This window comes from Colossoma macropomum, unplaced genomic scaffold (assembly GCF_904425465.1).
Source record: "Colossoma macropomum unplaced genomic scaffold, Colossoma_macropomum, whole genome shotgun sequence".
NCBI lineage: Eukaryota > Metazoa > Chordata > Actinopteri > Characiformes > Serrasalmidae > Colossoma > Colossoma macropomum.
In genome coordinates, this window is record NW_023494785.1 from 5,203,935 (window position 1) to 5,222,597 (window position 18,663).

Sequence of the window (18,663 nt, forward strand, 5' to 3'; positions counted from 1 at the left end):
GTTGCTGTCAAGAAGAACCTCACTGAGAAAAGGAGACGGACACATCAAACAAAGAAGCTGAACGATGGACTGACCACCCCAGAGTCCAGACCTCAACATCACTGAAAGTGTTTGATTACTTCAGAAAATGATCAACCAGCTTCTAAGACTGAACTTTGGAGGTGTGTCTGCAGATTCTTTGAGGAACTGAAAGTGAGTCTCCTGAAAAGAATGGAAGCTGGAATAAAGGTAATGAGTGACTCACTGAACACTGAAAAACTGATATTATATATAGTTGTTGAAGCTTCATTTTCTGTTAAATATATATTTCCTGCTTCTTTCCTTACACTGAAAACTGAGTAACTTGTATTTAATGGCTATTTTGACCGGAAATTAAACAAATGGTCTTTGACGTTTTGCACAGTGCTGTAAATGGACCTGATAAAATGGAAAATGAATGGAGATACAAAGTAGGTGCACCTCATAAAGTGGAAAGTGAGGTGTGTATACACACATACCTTACCAACAAATGTATTATTTCGCTGAGGCGGGTGACTGGGCGGCCCTGAATGGACACAAAACCAATCAGTGCTGACAAATGGCTCGGTCAGAAAATGATAGATGACCTTGTGCGCTGAGTTTGAAACACACATGGTGCGGAAGGCTATGGAGAAATTGAGTGACAGTGACAAGCAGGATGAATGGAGGCGGCGTGCATTCCTAATCTAATTAAACCACTTCACCACACCAAGGCCAACACCACAGACTAAAGAACTGTGTTAATTAAACAATTCCCACTTCAGTCCAGCTACAGCCGTGCATTATGAGCTGTACAAAACAATTATATTGATTTTTATAGTGCTCGGTGTCCATGGAGCGGTTTGATTACAGATAGTGATTGCCACTGTCAGGGCGGTCTATACCATCAGTCTATGGTATATCACCATATGACTGGACTTAAAGTATAATCTTAATGTATAGCATCCTTTATGGACTTGTACGATCGCCTTCAAGATGCATAGTATACAGTATGCGCCGCGCTCGCAGCTATGACTTTTATAATATATGATATTTCTTATATTGAATATAAATGTGTAGTATAACCCTAAGAAAGGTGAGGATAGGACATCACAGGTTTAAGTTTTAGGTTTTATGACACCACAGGTGTGAAGATTTGTAACTTCAAAGGCATGCATTTCAGGTTTATGACATCACAGTTTGCATTTTGTGTGTTTATGACATCACAAATGCAAAGTTTACGACATCACAGTTGTGAGTCTTACGACTTCACAGTTGTGAGTCCTATGACATCACAGTTGTGAGTCTTATGACATGACGGGTGTTTTCTGACAATTTTAATGACAACACAGGTGTGGTTTTATGACATCACAAACAAAGTTTCATGACATCACGGGTTTCGTTGAGTGAAGCTTTATGACATCACAGAAGTTCTGATCTTCATTGCATCACTGGTGTGAAGTTTCACGACATCACAGATGTGGAGTTAATAATTACAAAAGTGTGCGTTTTGTGTTTTATAACATTGCAGGCATAAATTTCATGACGTCATAAATGCAAAGTTTATGACATCACAGATCTGAGTTTTATGACATCATAGCTGTGAGTCTTCTGTGCTTTCTGAGTGAATTTTAATGATAAAGCAGGTGTTTTCGTAATTCATGAGTTTTGTTGAGTGAAGCTTAATGACATCACAGACATGTTTCATCGCATCTTAAGTGGGAGTTTTGATCTTCATTGCATCACTGGTGTGAAGTTCCATGGTATTACAGTCGTTAAATTTCATTTCGTTAAATGACATCACACGTGAAATTTCATGACATCACAGATGTGAAGTTTCATGAAGTGTGAATTCTACTGAATGTAGTTTCATGACATCACAGACATGTCTTTCCATCACAACACAAGTGGGAGTTATGAGATTCGTTGTGAGGTTTCATGACATCAGTCAAAGATTTGATGAAATCACAAATGTCAAATCATGACATCACAGATCTCAGCTTTATAACATCATAGGGGTGAGTTTTTGGCATGAGTAGCAAAGGGTCTTCAGGTATAAGCAGTGTCGCCTTGCCTGACTACTATAAGACAAATCAATGACCTGCGTGACTAAAAATCTTAGATTTATTCAGCTTCGTTCACGGGAACAAAGCCCACTTAGCAGAGCTTCTGGTGGAGACTGGACTGGAGTTTGGCGGAGTAAATTTCAGAGAAAGTGTGAACGTGGCTTAAAGAAAAAGGCTCTGATTAATCCTCACTGCCGCACAGTCTCCTGTGAGCTCATATTTCAGAGAGAGCGATGGCCCGTGGCTCCTGAGGCAGCGAGCCGTCGGCGTTTTTCCTGCTACTTTCCACCAGCGGCAAGAACAGAGCAACAGGAGCCAAACAGTCAATTACGCAGCACCCTGGGGAGAAAAGTTTGATCTACAATTATTATCTCCTTTAATAGCAACATCCATGTCCAGACTGAGCGCCAATGGCCAAATCTGTCTGAGAGTAAAAAAAAAAATATTTTTTTTAACGCTGTCAAACCAACAGTTTGGTCAGAGACACATTTGCAGTCTTTGTCTCCTTTAACTAATTAAAATCTGCCTCCAGAGTTAGTGAGCGTATATGTTGGTCATAGCCAGGCCTGGATCATCCCGTGGGGTTTATGGTTGCGGGCCCAGGGGCCTGAGCCACTAGGGGGCCCCTGTGAGCAATTCTGACAAAATCTAAACAGCTGTTTTCACTCGCAGTGGGAACTTTACGAGCAGCACAGCCAAAAAATGAACTAATTTGAACCTTCAATGTGTAAAAGTAAAGTAGAAAATCTGTAAAAATGTTCAAACACAAATCAAAAATGCCAGCCAGAGTTAAAGGTGCCACAGAATGCATTTATTCAGTATTTAAAACTATTATTTGATGTCTAAATAGGAAGTATGTCACTTTGTTGGGGGAGAAAAATGTGGTTTTACATGCCCATTTACAGCCTTGTGATTTGGCCCTAGATTGAAACAAGCTCCCTTTTTGTTGGACTCATGAACTATCTGATGAGCTCTGCTCTGATTGGCTGGTTTACAGTGAGGCACTGCAATGGCTCACACAGATGCAACATGTCATAATAGAAAGTAAAATAACCCTGAAATGTAAACAAGATGGTCCTCATACTATTTAGTTAGCTATGCTACTTACTTGGAGCTTGGAACGGTATCTGTACTAGCTGCTTGCTTTCGATCTCGACAACACAAAGTAAATTAAAGTTGTTAGCTCAGTATGAAACTTCACGATGATCTGGCTTCAACCCTCAAAAGTGGATGAAACCACACAGCATGGCTACTTACAGGCTGCAGTTATGGTTTGTGATACTAATAAAGTTGGAGTTGCCCGTCTCTTCAGTGTGAAGTGCTGAGCGAAGCTGCTCAATACTGTCCAAGGCTTGAGAAAACGGAGAAAACTTACAACTTTAAATTAAAGCTGCCCAGGATCCTGTTAAAGATGTGGGAGCTGAAGTTGGATTCCTTTTTGCCAGCTTGTCTTGCAAAGTTTCAATTTCACCTTAAATGGTGCCGCAGTTACAATTTGGCACCTGTACAAGCTGTAGTATTTAAGGTGGAACGGAACATTTGATTAAGAAGTTGGCCGTAGGAACCAACTTCAGCCTTGTTTAAAGAACATCAACCATGACTGTTGATCTTGGTTGGGCCTTGGAACGGGTATAAAAAGTGCCGACAGCTGCTTCACAGCCTAGAACGGTACAGTTCTGCACATAGGCTACCATTTTCTTGTTGTTGCTCTCTTGTCGTGTGTAAATTTTTGGGGACATATATATCGAGACTGTTACATAACAGTAGGATTTTGGAATTTTCCTGTTTTACTGCCCCCTGTTTTAAATGCAGGATTTGTATTTAAAGGAAGAAACATGGAATACATAGCATGATGACTGCAGTGGTGTCAGAAGTAGGCTGTAACCTCATATCATGCCATAAGAGAACATAGCATGTTGGCGACTTGCTATTATCTTCATGCAATCAGGGCAGATCTACAGAGTACCTTATAAATGACAACAAACAAATGACGAATAAATTAGCTTTACATCTATCAAACATATCACAAATATTAATTCAGGAGGTTTGTTTCTAGAGCCACTTAGAAAACCTCGATTTTTTGTATACCACAGGCTCCAGACCATACAATTTGGACGAACATTAAAAACAATATATATATATAGGCTTTAGGTTGAGATTAGGATCATAGGGGATTAAGATTAGACTGTTTATAGTTAGGTTAACCCCTTACATGGCCAGGACCTGCAAGCAGGCCCAAAGTGTTATTACACACATCTATAACCGAAGAATAGCTAAGCCAGTTTACACTGAAGTCCCTGTAGTTACTGAATAATAAGCCTTAGTATGTAATAAGCCAGATTTTAACGGGGTTAAGGTGCCAATTTAAGGAGAACGTGACAGATACTGAATTGAACATCAGTTACGTCTACAAAGCATCAGTGGACCTTCAAAACAAAATGGTATCAGTAAAAAATGCCTGTGGTTGTTTTCTTCCAAGCGTGCTTGTCGTGAAACATCCAGACTTCATGTTTAATCCAGGCTTAGATAGTTGTGCTTAGACGGTGCCGTTGGCTCTCAAACAGGGGACTTTAATTTAGATTTTTAAAAGATCCGGCGCTCGTAAATCCCTGCCTTAACACCGGCGAGCACACACCAGGCTTTCTCCAGTACAAAACAAATCTGCTGTAGACCTGATTGCGCTTGTGAAGCCTTCTCTGTTTCATAAGGCCTGTCGTACTGTTTGCTTTCTGTGCCGGAGAACAAAAACTTTTTGGAGACGGGGGAAATTATTCAAGCAGTTTTCCGAGCGCGCGTGTGCGCTCAGGCTCAGACTCGGCTCGGCGCTCCCACTAAAAGATGTCACATCGCATGCTGAGATCCAGTCAGTAGATATGATTAAAAGAACGCATTGAAAAGCCACCAGCCTGGCTCGTTTGAGCGGGACTCGGCATGTGCGGTGGAGCAGATCGCTGTGTTTGTGCGCTTGTTACGTGTAGGTGTGCGTGTTTGTTCGCACGCAGTGCTACAAAGACAAAGTGGAGACGGAGTGTTTACTGACACGCACCCGCTAACACGCACACGTGGGTGGAGGTAAAAATGAAGTATAAAATGGCTTTCCAAATCACATTCCGCTCCGGCCTTATGGAAAAAAGTTACATTAGCTCTAATATCAAAGCCCTTCAGCTCAGCACAGCACGGATTACCCATGAGGCTGTGGGGCTGAATGCTGTCTCATTTAACACCTAGGCTGGCTTTACATGGTGAAATGTTCATGCAACTAGTTGCATGTTGTGATTTGCGTGCAATATCATTTCCGTGAAACTTGACAGTTACACAACGCAATTTGGAAAAATAAAGTTGCATGCAACACATTCAATTAATCCAATAGTTAGCCAAATTAGCAGCATGTATATTTGTTACACGTAGAGCTGGGTGATATGGCCAAAAATGTTATCACGATAAACAAAATTCATATCGTTCGATATCGATACATACGGCGATAAATGTCAAATCATTACTTCTTTCAAGTTGGAAGGCTGATTTTTGCTCCTGGGGGGTTAATTACTGTTTTAAACTATTCTTTATGGTCTGAACACGACAAACACTCACCAACCAGTGGAACATTTCACAAATCTGTCATGGGAGAGTGGGAGAAAGTGTCTGGTGAGCTGTTTTTACCAGCTGGAAAAGCATGGCTATTTTGTAATAGTCATAATTTAAGAAAGAAAACATTATTTTTAGCTGGTGCCGAGCGCTCGGCTAACCCGCTACCAATGACATCACAGTATTCAGACACCAGCTAGACGACTGGATTTCTCTATACTGTCGTAGTAGTTTAAGGGGTGAACCGCAAAATATCAACACCGGACAAACAGAGTCCTCCTTTTAGGTACGTTTAAACTGAAAGTGGTGCTTTTGTGTCGTGTTTGATTTACAGTATCATCAGTTCTCAGTGCTGTGTGAGTGACGGAGCTGCTTTAAGTTAGCCAGCTGCTAAAAACAGCTAGCCTGGAAAGCTGTTAGCGCTCTCTTGCTCTCCAATGCCTCACAGCTTCCTCAGTTTACTGTTGTTTAAATCAGAGCTGTAATTTACATGAACCACTTCTTTCTTTCACTTTCGTTGCTTGTGAATGCACTAATACTAAAATATGACTGAGAGCTGTAACAGCGCTGTAGTTGTGAGGACTGTGATTGTGATTTAACGCTGCTAAAGCTGGTTAGGATGTGCAGAAAGAGTTGAGTTCACTGTAGGTCAGTACAGTTACACCACTGACCTCGTCACTCAGACTCGGTCACAGGAGAACAGATCGCTGTTCGCTCCGCTCAAACAGGGAATGTATAACTCCGCGTTTCAGCCGTTGCTAAAGACTCATCTTACTCGTGGCCCCTCCCTCTCTAATCATGTAGAAAAACTCGGAAGTGCGCCCTCTCCTGGCGACAGCACAGTAATGTCACTTTCCTTGCAGTAGAAAACGCCACCAAGGCTTTCGCTGATCGTGGAAGTGTGAGAATGGTGTATTATATCAAACATTTATCGAACATGTCGTATCGCTCTATCGAGGAAAAGTTATATTGTGATACTTATCGTTATCGTTTTATCGCCCAGCCCTAGTTACACGCTATCCTTCTTGCTATAAAGTCATCTGCGAAGTGTAATTTACTTCTCTGCAGCATTTTTACCTTCCTATATTTTCTCCATATATGTTTTTTCCAGATGTCATTGCCATTTTTTATCCATAAATCTGCCTTTATCTGTCTAGGGTTCTTTACTATATATTCTATATTCACTATCCTTTTCAACCACCCAATTAACCTTTGTTTTTATTTTCTTGCCCTTTGAACCAGAGTCACTTTAAAGCATGTTGGTTGCTGAGATCATGTCATGCTTTGTCGCCATTTTGGCTGTTGTTTCATGAAGCTGAGATGTTTGCAGCTCTTGCAAATGAATTTCATGAAATAAGTTTCAAATGAATTGCAGGACATTTTACAGCTCAAGCTCAATTTAGTTTCATGTACGTTTAAAGCAACAAAAGTTGCATAAACGTTTCACCATGTAAAACCAGCCTTAGAGGACTAGAGTTATTAGACATATTAGACATAATATTTAAACGTCAATACACAGGAGTGTAAATCTCTGACCTCACTATTCAGTTTCATTGTGATGCTCTGCATCATGACTTTAATGCATCATTAAACCTCACATTTTACCATAATTATCTTTTATCTGATTATTTGGGAACTTCTAAATTGTTTTAAGAAATACACTGAATTCACAAACATGACTGAGGAAGCTGTTTACACAGTAGTAGAATACAGACAATAAAACAATGCTTTTTAATTTTTTGTTTTCTAATTCAATTTTATTCAAATTTATTTGTATTTGAGGTTAATCATGATATTTTTTGTTTTTGGCCAATTCCACTTTCTTCACGGCAAAAGCATTAGCATTTTTCTAAAAACACATTGCGAACACACGTGAATCACACTAGTCCTACTATCTTCTGCAGGCAAAGCTGCAACATAACATTATTTGCTCTTTTATGGGCCAAACTGGCATTTTAAATTCTAAAAGAGTTCCTGAAGAATCTGTTATGTATTTAAATAATATGAATCAAATAAAGAGCTAAATTAAAAGCTTACCACACAATAAAACATATATAGTTACGCTGTGACTTTTTGTGTAGTCTTCAAATACAGTGTGAGTACACTTAACTTCCTCATTATGTACCTTATAAAACTGTAGATTGGCTAAAATAATTTTTTTTTTTTGTATTAAAAAAATTAGCCGATCATTAATTTAATTAGATTAGCTGATCTCTGTTTTGAGCAAAAAATCCACTGGTTCTGAATCTTTGTATAGCACTTTTTTCACTGTACACTTGTTTGTTGTCACAAAGCAGCTTTACAGAAGATTTACTAGATTTTTATCTTCAAAAATAATCCAAGACTTTTATTTTGGCCCAAAAAATTGAGCTGGCTTTAGATTTCTTTAAAAAAATGAATTTGTTATTTTTTTATTTTTAAGATATCTCAATAAGAAGCCAAGTTACGACAAGTTATGAAAAGCCAAAACTGAGGAAGACTCAAAGATTCAAAGATTCGGAGATTCGACTCCATTCCATCAGGAGGCAGCAGGGCACAAATTAAGAGACTTAAAACAATCTGTTATTGTATTTCTGAACTTTCTGAAGACCTACAGACATTGTCCTATATAAATTCCATTGTTACTGGTACGACATATTTCATTTTAAAAGCTGTAGTAAAGAATACTATTATACTGCCAGCTACACCAGTAGGACAGTCTGCTGCAGACAGTCTCTTTTTTTCCCAGGCTTCACTTGATTTACTCATTTTCACTTTTGGTTAAAAAATTATCAGTGATTTCAATTTGTTTATGCTGGCAGGGATGTTCAAGTCTACAAGTGTGGTTGTTAAAAAAGTTGGCAGTATTCGTGCTGTTCTCAAAAGTTTTCTACTGTGCTGTGAGGAATGTGTGCTGAGGACTGTTTTAATATATTTATTTAGCTCTTTTTATTAACATTTTTGGCTTTTCTGCAAAACAGAAAAAAACGACGTCCAATGGGTTTCTGGAGATACATAATAGATTATAACTTTCCACAATCAATGCAGCTGAACTGCTACCTTCAGGCTGTAATAACAGACCTGTCCACGCTCCACCTACAGATGAATTCTTTCATAGTTACTGTTGCGATTGCTGAGGTTTCATAGACCGTTGGCAAAAATGTAATTCATCCTAATGAAAATAAAGCAACGAGCCACAAAAAGCTATGTGTTACTGTAATTTTAATATTGGTAAGGGGTGTTGTTAGTGGTGTGAAACCCTCTTACCTGGGATAAAATCACTGTAATGCACAGCCTCAAGTGGCTTTAACTGCTTATTTAAAACACTAACAATAAAAATGATAAAATGAATAATAGTCTTCCTAAACAATTCTTCTATACACTTAAAACATGGTTCTTCAAGGGTTCTTTAATAGGGACAATGGTTCTATTTGAAACCATGAACACTCCAAGAACACTTTGCATGATTAAAGGGTTCTTTGCATCATGAAAGCTCTTCAGATTGATGGAGAGCATGTTATATATGGCCCTACACAGAAAAGGGTTCAATATAAAAGGGTTCTTCTATTGTTGCAGGCTTGACATCCTAACTAAAGAACCCTTAAACAGACGTCATTTTTAAGAGTGTACCAGGAACGTTTCTTTAGAGCAGGCTGTTGCAAAGCAAGAAACAAAAAATTTAAGCCGCCTATCACTGCAGTCACTTCAGGAACTTTTTAATCCCCTGTCATATAATAACACAGTGTTTAGTGCAGAATCATTCGCCTAATATGTAGTTTTTGCTCACCAAATTACCACCAGTACAATATTGACATTTTCCACAAGCATCTTAATGCAATCACTGCTAATCTTATTCAATTGTTGTTGCTAACATAAAACAGAAAATTGGGTTTAATACTGTTTCAGATCTTGCAGTGTACAAATGTATAAGACATTCAAACAACAAGTTCTTCATTTCAAGTTTCTTTCATTTTGCAGCTTCACAGTAAGTCATTCAATTCACAGCCTAACACTGAACATTAATGCTGGAGCAGATTAGCTTGTTGGCTGTCTTTTAGCCTCACTGTCAAGAAAATAAGTTGTCAGTCTCCCCATTTAAACTAAACAGGGTTCTTCATCTATCAGCTCGCTCAGTGGTCCATTTGAGCAGCATAACAGTCCGTTCACAGTATATCCCTGCCGCCCGGCACTCACACACACACACACACACACACACACACTCACACACACATGATTTGATGTGTTATGTTAGTGTCAAGCTGACGATACCACACATCTGTTTTCCCACACTTCTTAAGGCTGATCTAACCAAAAACATGGATCTTGAAAGCTAACCTGCTTGAAAAACCAGCATAAAACAGCATGGCTGTTCACCAGTAAAACCAGCATTTTTGTGTTTTGGATGCTGGTATGCTGGTCAACCAGCATGATCATGTTGGGTGACCAGCTAAACCAGCACAAACAAACTTTGCCGTGGTGGTTTTTCAGCAAGGCTGTAAAACCTCCAAGTAATATTTTCTTAATTTTTATAGTGTTTTACAGCGAATCAGTAAATACTTTAATTCAAACACAACACATCTGGGTTAGTACTTCATCCATCAGTTAGCTCGGTGGTCCATTTGTGTAGCATAACAGTCCATTCACAGTATACCACACCTCAAAACACACACAATTTCCTGACGATGCCACACATCTGTTTTGCCACATTGGGTTTAATACTTCTTAGGGCTGATCTAACCAAAGACACAGCTGTTTGAAGCTACATTGCTAGGAAAAAAAACAGCATAAACCAGGCTGGTCACCAGTAAAACCAGCATTGATTGTATTTTGGATGCTGGTATGCTGGTCAACCAGCATGATCATGTTGGGTGACCAGCACAAACCAGCTTAGTGGTGTTGTTTTTTCAGGCTGTAAGACCTTCAATAGCATTTTCTTCATTTTTACATTGTTTTACAGTGAGTATCTCAGTAAACACTTCAATTTAAAGCCTAATGTTCAGTATTACTGGTCTAGCAGATTAGCCTGTTAGCTATCTTTTAGCCTAGTTGTTAAGAAAAGATTTCAGCCCCACAGTTTAACAGAATAACAGCCCATTCACAGCACACACTAAAACAGAATTCAGTTGTTGTGAGGTGGTCAGAGGTGCACAATGAGTATTTCATAACAGCTCTGAATGCAGCTCAACCAATCAGATTTCAGAACCGGAACTGTGTGCGTTATAAACTGTAGCACACAATTCAGCTTTTATTAACCTATTAACATTTGTTAACCTCTCTGGTAATTTAGAGTATGTTTTAAATTTCAAAATCCAGATTTTTGTTAAGATACATGCATTTAGAGTGTTGTTCATTTTTGAAGATGTTTAGAGATCAACTGTTTAAAATACTTTGTTTCCATCATATTCTTTAATGTGAGTAAATTCATGTTGCAATGCTCGTGTTGATTTGCTCCCAAACAAATGACTGACCATTTTCAGGCAGCCAGCATGAAGAGGAAAAAAAAGGAGAAGCAAACAGAGTCTCTCTCTCTCTCTCTCTCTCCCTCTCTCTCTCTCTCTCTCTCTCTCTCTCTCTCCCTCTCTCTCTCTCTCGGCTCCCTCCCTGTTTGAACCCATTACCACAAGACAATGCTTTTGAAGGAAAACAAGCTCCGAATCAATCGTCTCTGCGGGAATGAAAACTCTCCCACCGCGACGCTGGTATTAGAGGCCATAAGCAGCCGTCTCCTCATTGGTCCGCCGCCGCTCTCGGAGACGGAATTTATCTTGTAACAGAAATGTACAGTGAGTTCTGTTTATTCTTCAACGGAGGAAAAACAAACGGTAATTTGCTGGAGCCGCAGCAGCAGCCACAGAACTGCTCTCTCTCTCTCTCTCTCTCTCTCTCATGCAAACAGAAGCAGAGCTGAAATCCATTCATCCACAGCGTCGTGCAGCACTGTTTATGCCTCCTTACAGACCTTTACTGGCTTTGCCCCCCAGGTGCGGCACATGACTGCCATTCAGTAGATGGATGTTTGGGTGTGTAGCCACGTTTCCTCAACTTGACTCGGTCAGACATGGTCGTGTGTTTCAGTGTGGGTGGGCTGTCAATTTCCAGGCATTTGGGCAGCATTAACGCCCGCACGCAACATGGACACTGGTCCATTTTTGTAAACCAAATGTCCTCAGGTTGATTAAAATATTAGACTAAGAATCAGGTTTTATCTCTTGCACCAGGTGTTCGGAGAGGCCTACTGATTCCTAGAAACCAAAACAATATCAGTTCATTTTTATGCACACTAAAGCCCTATTCCAGGGGTCGGCAACATGCAACTCTGGAGCTGCATGCGGCTCTTTTACCGTCCTGTTGTGGCTCCACAGCAGAATTAGATTTGTAGGTAAAAATAAAATAATCCTCCTTTACAGTAAAATAAAGCTCTGCTGATCGTTCAACACAGTTTAACAGTAAATGGTCTTAAACACTGGAGTTAAATGTAGCCTATATCTGCTAATTCATGCCTTAACCCTGCAGGTTGGTGCACAGACTGTCGGTCACCATAGCAACGCAGAAACAATCTCGCCTAGCTTGTAGTGACGAAAATGTAGAGAAAGATTAAAGATGAACATCGATCATTTGGAGATGAATGGACTTCTCATTCACCACCTTCTTGTTCGAATTTTCCCGTTCCACCTTAAATGATGCATCAGTTACATTCTGGCGCCTCAGGCACCATTTAAGGTGGAACAGGAAAATTCAAACAAGAAGCTGGAGAATGAGAAGCGACTTCAACCTCGTAAAATTAAACGTTAAGAGACATTTTACAAGAAACTGTTCTATGTTTGAGGTAAAGTTTCCTGCTGGAGATGCGAGAAAAGCGGCTATAGTTGAGCTAAAGATTAAAGCAGAGCAAAGTAAGTCTGCGTTTATATTTTTTAGCCCATACTAACACATTAACACATACTGACACACATTTACAGCCAAAATGGTAAAATGGACATACAATATTGTGGCTTCCAAGGTGGTTTGATTTTTGGTGAAAGGACAAAATGGCTCTTTTTAACATTTGGGTTGCCGACCCCTGACCTATTTGAACTGGATTGGGATGTCTATAAAAAATGTTTTACACATCTCCCCAGTGATAAAACTTTCATATTTGGATCTTTAAGGAACTGATAGTGACACAACTAGTCATTATTTCTAGAGAACTTTCAAAACAATCGAAAAAAGCTGCTCATATTGTGCATAAGTGAATATGAAGTAATGCTTTATACCTGCGGCTGCCAATATAATTATCTCCTTTAATGAGCCTCCTCCTGATCAGACATCAGATATGGAGTGGGAGGTTTTACTACCCATAGTAAACACTTGAGTAATTCTTCAAAAGCATCTGTTTTCCAGTTTGGAACGTGTTAAATATCTGGGGGAGTGTCTCTGAAATGTGCATTGGGAGACTGAGTATGGCGAGTAGCAGTGGTCCAAAACCTTTTTTCCAACGTGGGACAACATCTGCCTGGAAAAACACAGAGTGTATATGGACGGAATTCCAACTCCCGTATTCATGAAGCGTCTAAGCATAGGAGTGCCTAGTTCAGCTTTCCTACTCTGAGAACTTTTGTGAATATAAGCTCAGAGCAGCACTGATTTGGGTTAAAAGCATGCAGCCTTACAGTAAAGTGTAACCAAGATATCCGGCTGTCTTCTGATATCTCTTAATGGATGGAGGTCCACCACTTCATTCACCTACCTGCAAACCACTCCTCTACACTGGACCTCTCTTTCACCTTTTGACCCCTCCATACACCACGCAGGGCTAAAAACCTTGGATGATTAATGTGACCAAGCTGACCATGGAGGAATCAAGCGGAGAGTTCACTCAGACAGACTTCCAAGCAGCAGCTTTATGTTCTTTTATTGCCTTTTTTCCAGTAACTATGAATGCATATATTTACAATGTAACAAAATAATAAATGGAAAACAAACTGCATAAAACACAAAGAAACAGCTGCAGTCAGCTAGCGAGAGAACAGGCTACATCAGAAAAACCCTGACGTTCAGGACATCTGACTTGCCTGTCCAGCTCCCAAAGCCAGGCTCCCCGTTTGGGCTCTATGTGCCGCATTTAAAAAGCTAAGCCCCGCCCCCGGAGCTCAACCAAATAATTTATAATCAAAATCAAAACAAATATGAAGCCAATAGCCAATAAACCCACAACCAGTGTACTCATTTAAACACTAACTACGGATATCCAAAATTGTAGAGCATCACAAACACAGAGAACATAGTCAAACAGGACAACTATACAATAACCCCCTGCTCCCACCCCAAAAACGGAGCCTCCTGCTCCTACTGGCAGGACCCCTCTCTATAATAGGATGGTAAAGGTGCCTCTGTTTGCTCGTGTCTCAGGAACTGCTAAGAAAAACGCTGCATGTAAGTTATTACCCAACTTATAAGATCATCTTTGAATGAAATTATTGCTATGTTAACTATTACAGTCTTTTATTAACCAATATTTGACAGATTACCAATAGTAAAACATGTATGAGCTGTACTGGGATGAGAGATCTACACTGTTAGAAATAAAGGTTCTGTGCAGGTACATCTTTCGTTCATCAAGGTACAAACAGTGTAAATGTTCCCTCAAAGGTACAACAGTGGTTTTAAGGTCTGATTCTGAACCTTAAATAAGTTTTTCCAGGTGAAAAGTTTGTATTTGTACCTTTTCATAACCGAATGTTTTAAAACAGAACAGTAAAATAAAAGCCTGGAGGCGAGACGGGGTGTGTGGAGTCAGTACCGCTTACAACATATCATTTCAGTGGATTATGGTTCAGTTATGTTCCCTGACTAAAGGTACTGAGATGTACCCTTGAGGGTCCCACCCCAGTGACAAGAGGGGCACTGCCCCAGAGACAGTTTACTACCTTTTTTTCTGAGAGTGTAACACAAACACACATGCGCTAATTCACAAACTCCAGACTATTCTTAACCGCCGTGTAACCCACACTCAAACCAGGGAATCAGACTGATGTGGCTCTTGTGGTCCATAACCTCCTCAAAGTTCTCCCATGTGATGCCACTGCTGAGATCACTAGACTGATTTCCTGTGGAAGTCATCAGATATAAAGCTCTGGTTCTCACCTTCCAGGCTTCAGAGCCTCAGCCCACCTCACTGTCTCTGCATCTTGGTTGAGAACTGCACACCTGCAGACCAGCTTAGGTCTTTGACTTCTGGGCTCTCAACCTTAAGTCCTTCCTTAAAAAGTAAACATACCTGTAAGGCTCAGCCTCTCTGTTTTAGTGTCCTTGACCCTCACTGGTGGAACAAACTTCCCACTGCACTGCACAGTCACTCAGTTCCTCCTACCATGGTCTGCAAACTCCCTTCGGGCAACACTAAGGTTAACCACTGCACTCATTTGCACTTCGTTTCTGAATTACTATGTAATTTCTATTCAGTTCTCTCTGTTTATTTAACTAGATCAGTACGGCTCTTGTCTCTTAGGGTACAGACTGCATCTCCAGGTACTTTACATAAATGTAAATGTATCTAACAGGATCATCACGCTTACTGTATTAAAACTAAGTATTGTATTAAACCTCCATTGTTAAAATTTGGAAACACTACAGTTCAAATTTTGAATCTGTCCAGATAAGGATTCTTATTCCATGCTGTACAGAGAGATAAAGCCATAGCTACCCATCAGTTTGGGCTCCCACTGGTTAGGCCCTGAACTGAAGAGCATTGGGATATAACTGTAATTAACCAATCACATTTTGATTTCCAATGAGTGGGGCCAGTTTCATCATAAATCATCACTCTAAGCTTTCTGGAAATATACATACATATATATACATATATATATATATATATATATATATATATATATATATATATATATATATATATATATATATATATATATATATCACTGACTGTGAATATAAGCCATAGTCTAACCAGGTTTCAGTCAATTGTTAGAATTGTCTTTACTGAAAGAGTCAGTGTAAAAGTGATTCATAGGTCAAACAGATGTTAATGTCTGTTACAAGCTTCAAATAAAACATATGGAATCTTTTAAAAGCTTCAAATGTCTGTGCTTAATTTAGGATAAATGTTCATGTCAGCGTAGCGCTGAATAACTAGTAATCCCTTATGACTGTGAATAGAGCGCCTGAACTACCATGTCAAACGTCTTTAACGCAGACTCAGGTCCAGCTTGAGATCTCTCTGTGTCAGACTTGTTACTATGTATTGTTGACATGTATTATTTACATTTACATATTACTACATGTATGTACTCACATAAACATGTGTAGGTGCCTGCCTAGTTATGAAAACAAAAAAGTGTGTGTGTGTGTGAGAGAAGAAGAGAGAGAGAGAAAGAAAAAGAGAGAGAGGGTGTGAGGTGCAGATGCTGGCTGAGAGAGGATATCAGTCCTGCGAGCGCCAAGGCGTGAAATCGCCCAACTGGGAGCTGCCATGTTATCCAGCACGGTGAGAGAGAGAGAGAGAGAGAGAGAGAGAGAGAGAGAGAGAGACTCACAGTATAGTTAGTGTGTCAGTACTCTGTGTGTGTGTGTGTGTGTGTGTGTGTGTGTCCTGAGAATGTCGACGCTGTCGTAAGAAAACCTTGTCTCTCCTGAATAGTAAGTTAAACCCATTCTAAACTCCACACCTCTGTTAATGTAAAGCCCCGTTAGGACTGGATCAGTTTTGCCTGGGTAGATTTTTATCCCTGTGAACCTGCAGAGTGTAGATCTTACAGTTTGACAGTAATAGGTGTGGATGGTCTGACTGAACCCGGGGCTCCCTCAGTAACAGCAGTCCTGCTCCAATCCTCCTCACTGTAACACTCTAATGGAACAAACACGACTTGCTAATAATTCTAGGGCTGGTTTCTCAGACAGAAATGAAGCCTGCACTCTCAAAAAAGATGGTTCTTCAAGGGTTCTTTAGTAAAGAAAATGGTTCCATACAGAAACATGAACACTCAAAGAACGCTTTGTATGAATAAAGGAATCTTTGCATCATGAAATGGCTCTTCAGACTGATGGAGAATATGCTGTGTATGGTTTCATATACAGAACCTTTTTGAAAATGGTTCTATATAGCACACAAAATAGTTACAATGTCAAACTTTCTGGCTCTGTGTTTTCAAAAAGGTTCTATATAGAATCATATACAGCACATTCTCCATCAATCTGAAGAATCATTTCATGATGCAAAGATTCCTTTATTCATACAAAGGGTTCTTTGAGTGTTCATGGTTCTATATGGAACCATTTTCTTTACTAAAGAACCCTTAAAGAACTTCTCCATTGAAAGAAAAAATAAAATCCAGGACCAGGACAACTCACAGTATTGTTACTGTAACTGACTGTGTCGTAACACTGATGTGAACATCTTGGCTATGACCTTTCAAGCTGTGCTGTCTGTGGGAGGAATTTAGCCAGATATATCATCCTCTATACATCGTCCAGTCAAATACCACGTACTGCCTTACACAAGATCCTCTGGTAACCCAGCTATCTCAGCTCCAACAGCATTCAACTTTAAAAAAAAAAAAAAAAGTTCTCACATTCTTATTTTATGTTTTTCTCTGAAATACACCTATATATTCTCTGTAGTTTCATGTACGAAAAATTATTTTAACTTTTTTAGTTTTGTTCACATTTGTGATTTGAAAAGTACTCAAAAAATAGGCATGTAAGGATGTTGTATTCTTTTTTTTATCTTTTTCACAATGGCTAATTAAGCATAACTTACAAGTAGTACATACGAGCTTATATTTCAAGATAAGTTTATGTAATTGATCCTCTTTTGTTTATTTACATTCATCCTTAATGTATTAATATATAATTAATTATAATTAATAATTTCTAGTCTGTGTTCTTTGCTCAATTTCGTCATTGTATAAATAAGTGTAAAACCTTTAAAATCAATAAACAAAATAAAAAAAACTCAAAAATGAACATTAATTTACTGGCATATGTACTATTCTCTACGTCATTATCACTGAGATTAGCTAAAAGGCTTTGAGAGGTAATGTTGAGAACCCTCACCACTGCAGCCTGGTGAGTACTTTAATGTAGAAATACGATATTGTCACTTAGTAATGTTGTTCAAAGCACTGCTAACTCTGCTTAGGATCACATGGGCTGAGTAGGAAGACTTGAACCTGGTGGACGTTTTCTCTCCGTCTTTCTGCTCCAAAATGCTATAAGTGCAATAAGTGCTGTCCATTTAGTGTGATGTTGTGTTGAACTTCCACTCCACTGAATGCAGGCTTAGCTTTAAACATGCTGATTTTTCTTTTTTTAATTTTACGGTACCTTTAGCACTATATGTAAATGAGCCCTGTTCTGATTGGTTGCCCTGTATTGTGAATTCAGGCTCGCGACTTTTTAGTGTTTGTCAGTTTCTTTTTGCAGATTAAACGTATCAGGAAACCAGCTGGAGGGATTATAAATGCAAATAAGTCTATTTCCAAATTATCGACCTTCGTCTTAAATCTTCCTCTTTGCCGTTTTGTCAGCTACTAGCTAGGCGAGACTGTCTGCGTCGCTGTGTGACCAGCAGTCTGCGCGCCAACCTTCATGGTTAAAGGGTGAATTAGCAGTTCTACATTAACTCCAGAGTTTAAGACCATTTATTGTTAAACTGTGTTGAACGATCAGCAGAGCTTTATTTTACTGTAAAGGAGGATTATTTTATTTTTACCTACAAATCTAATTCCGCTGTGGAGCCGCAACAGGGCAGTAAAAGAGCCGCATGGGGCTCCGGAGCTGCGTGTTGCCAAACCCTGATAAAGACTGAGGAGTGAATGGTATGTTTTAAAACTTTAAAAATGTTTACATACTACATCACTCTCCTTTATTTCAAAAATAAGAAAATTGGAAAATTTGGTTTTCCATGATATGAACGCCTTAAGCTTTTGATCATTTCTACTGGTCAGTTCAACATGAGAGGTTCACTCAATGTTAAGACCAGGTGGCGTTAAAAAAAAAATACAAATAAAAGAAAGAAGGAGAAAAAACAAAAAATAAAAAA

The 18,663-nt window shown here is 39.3% G+C and overlaps 1 protein-coding gene across 1 annotated transcript in view; it reads right to left on the reverse strand.

Annotated features, from left to right (window-relative positions):
- Positions 1 to 18,663, reverse strand: part of dpp6a (dipeptidyl-peptidase 6a) — a 507,676-nt gene that overhangs the window by 294,177 nt on the left and 194,836 nt on the right. The gene's annotated exons all lie outside the window — the stretch shown is intronic.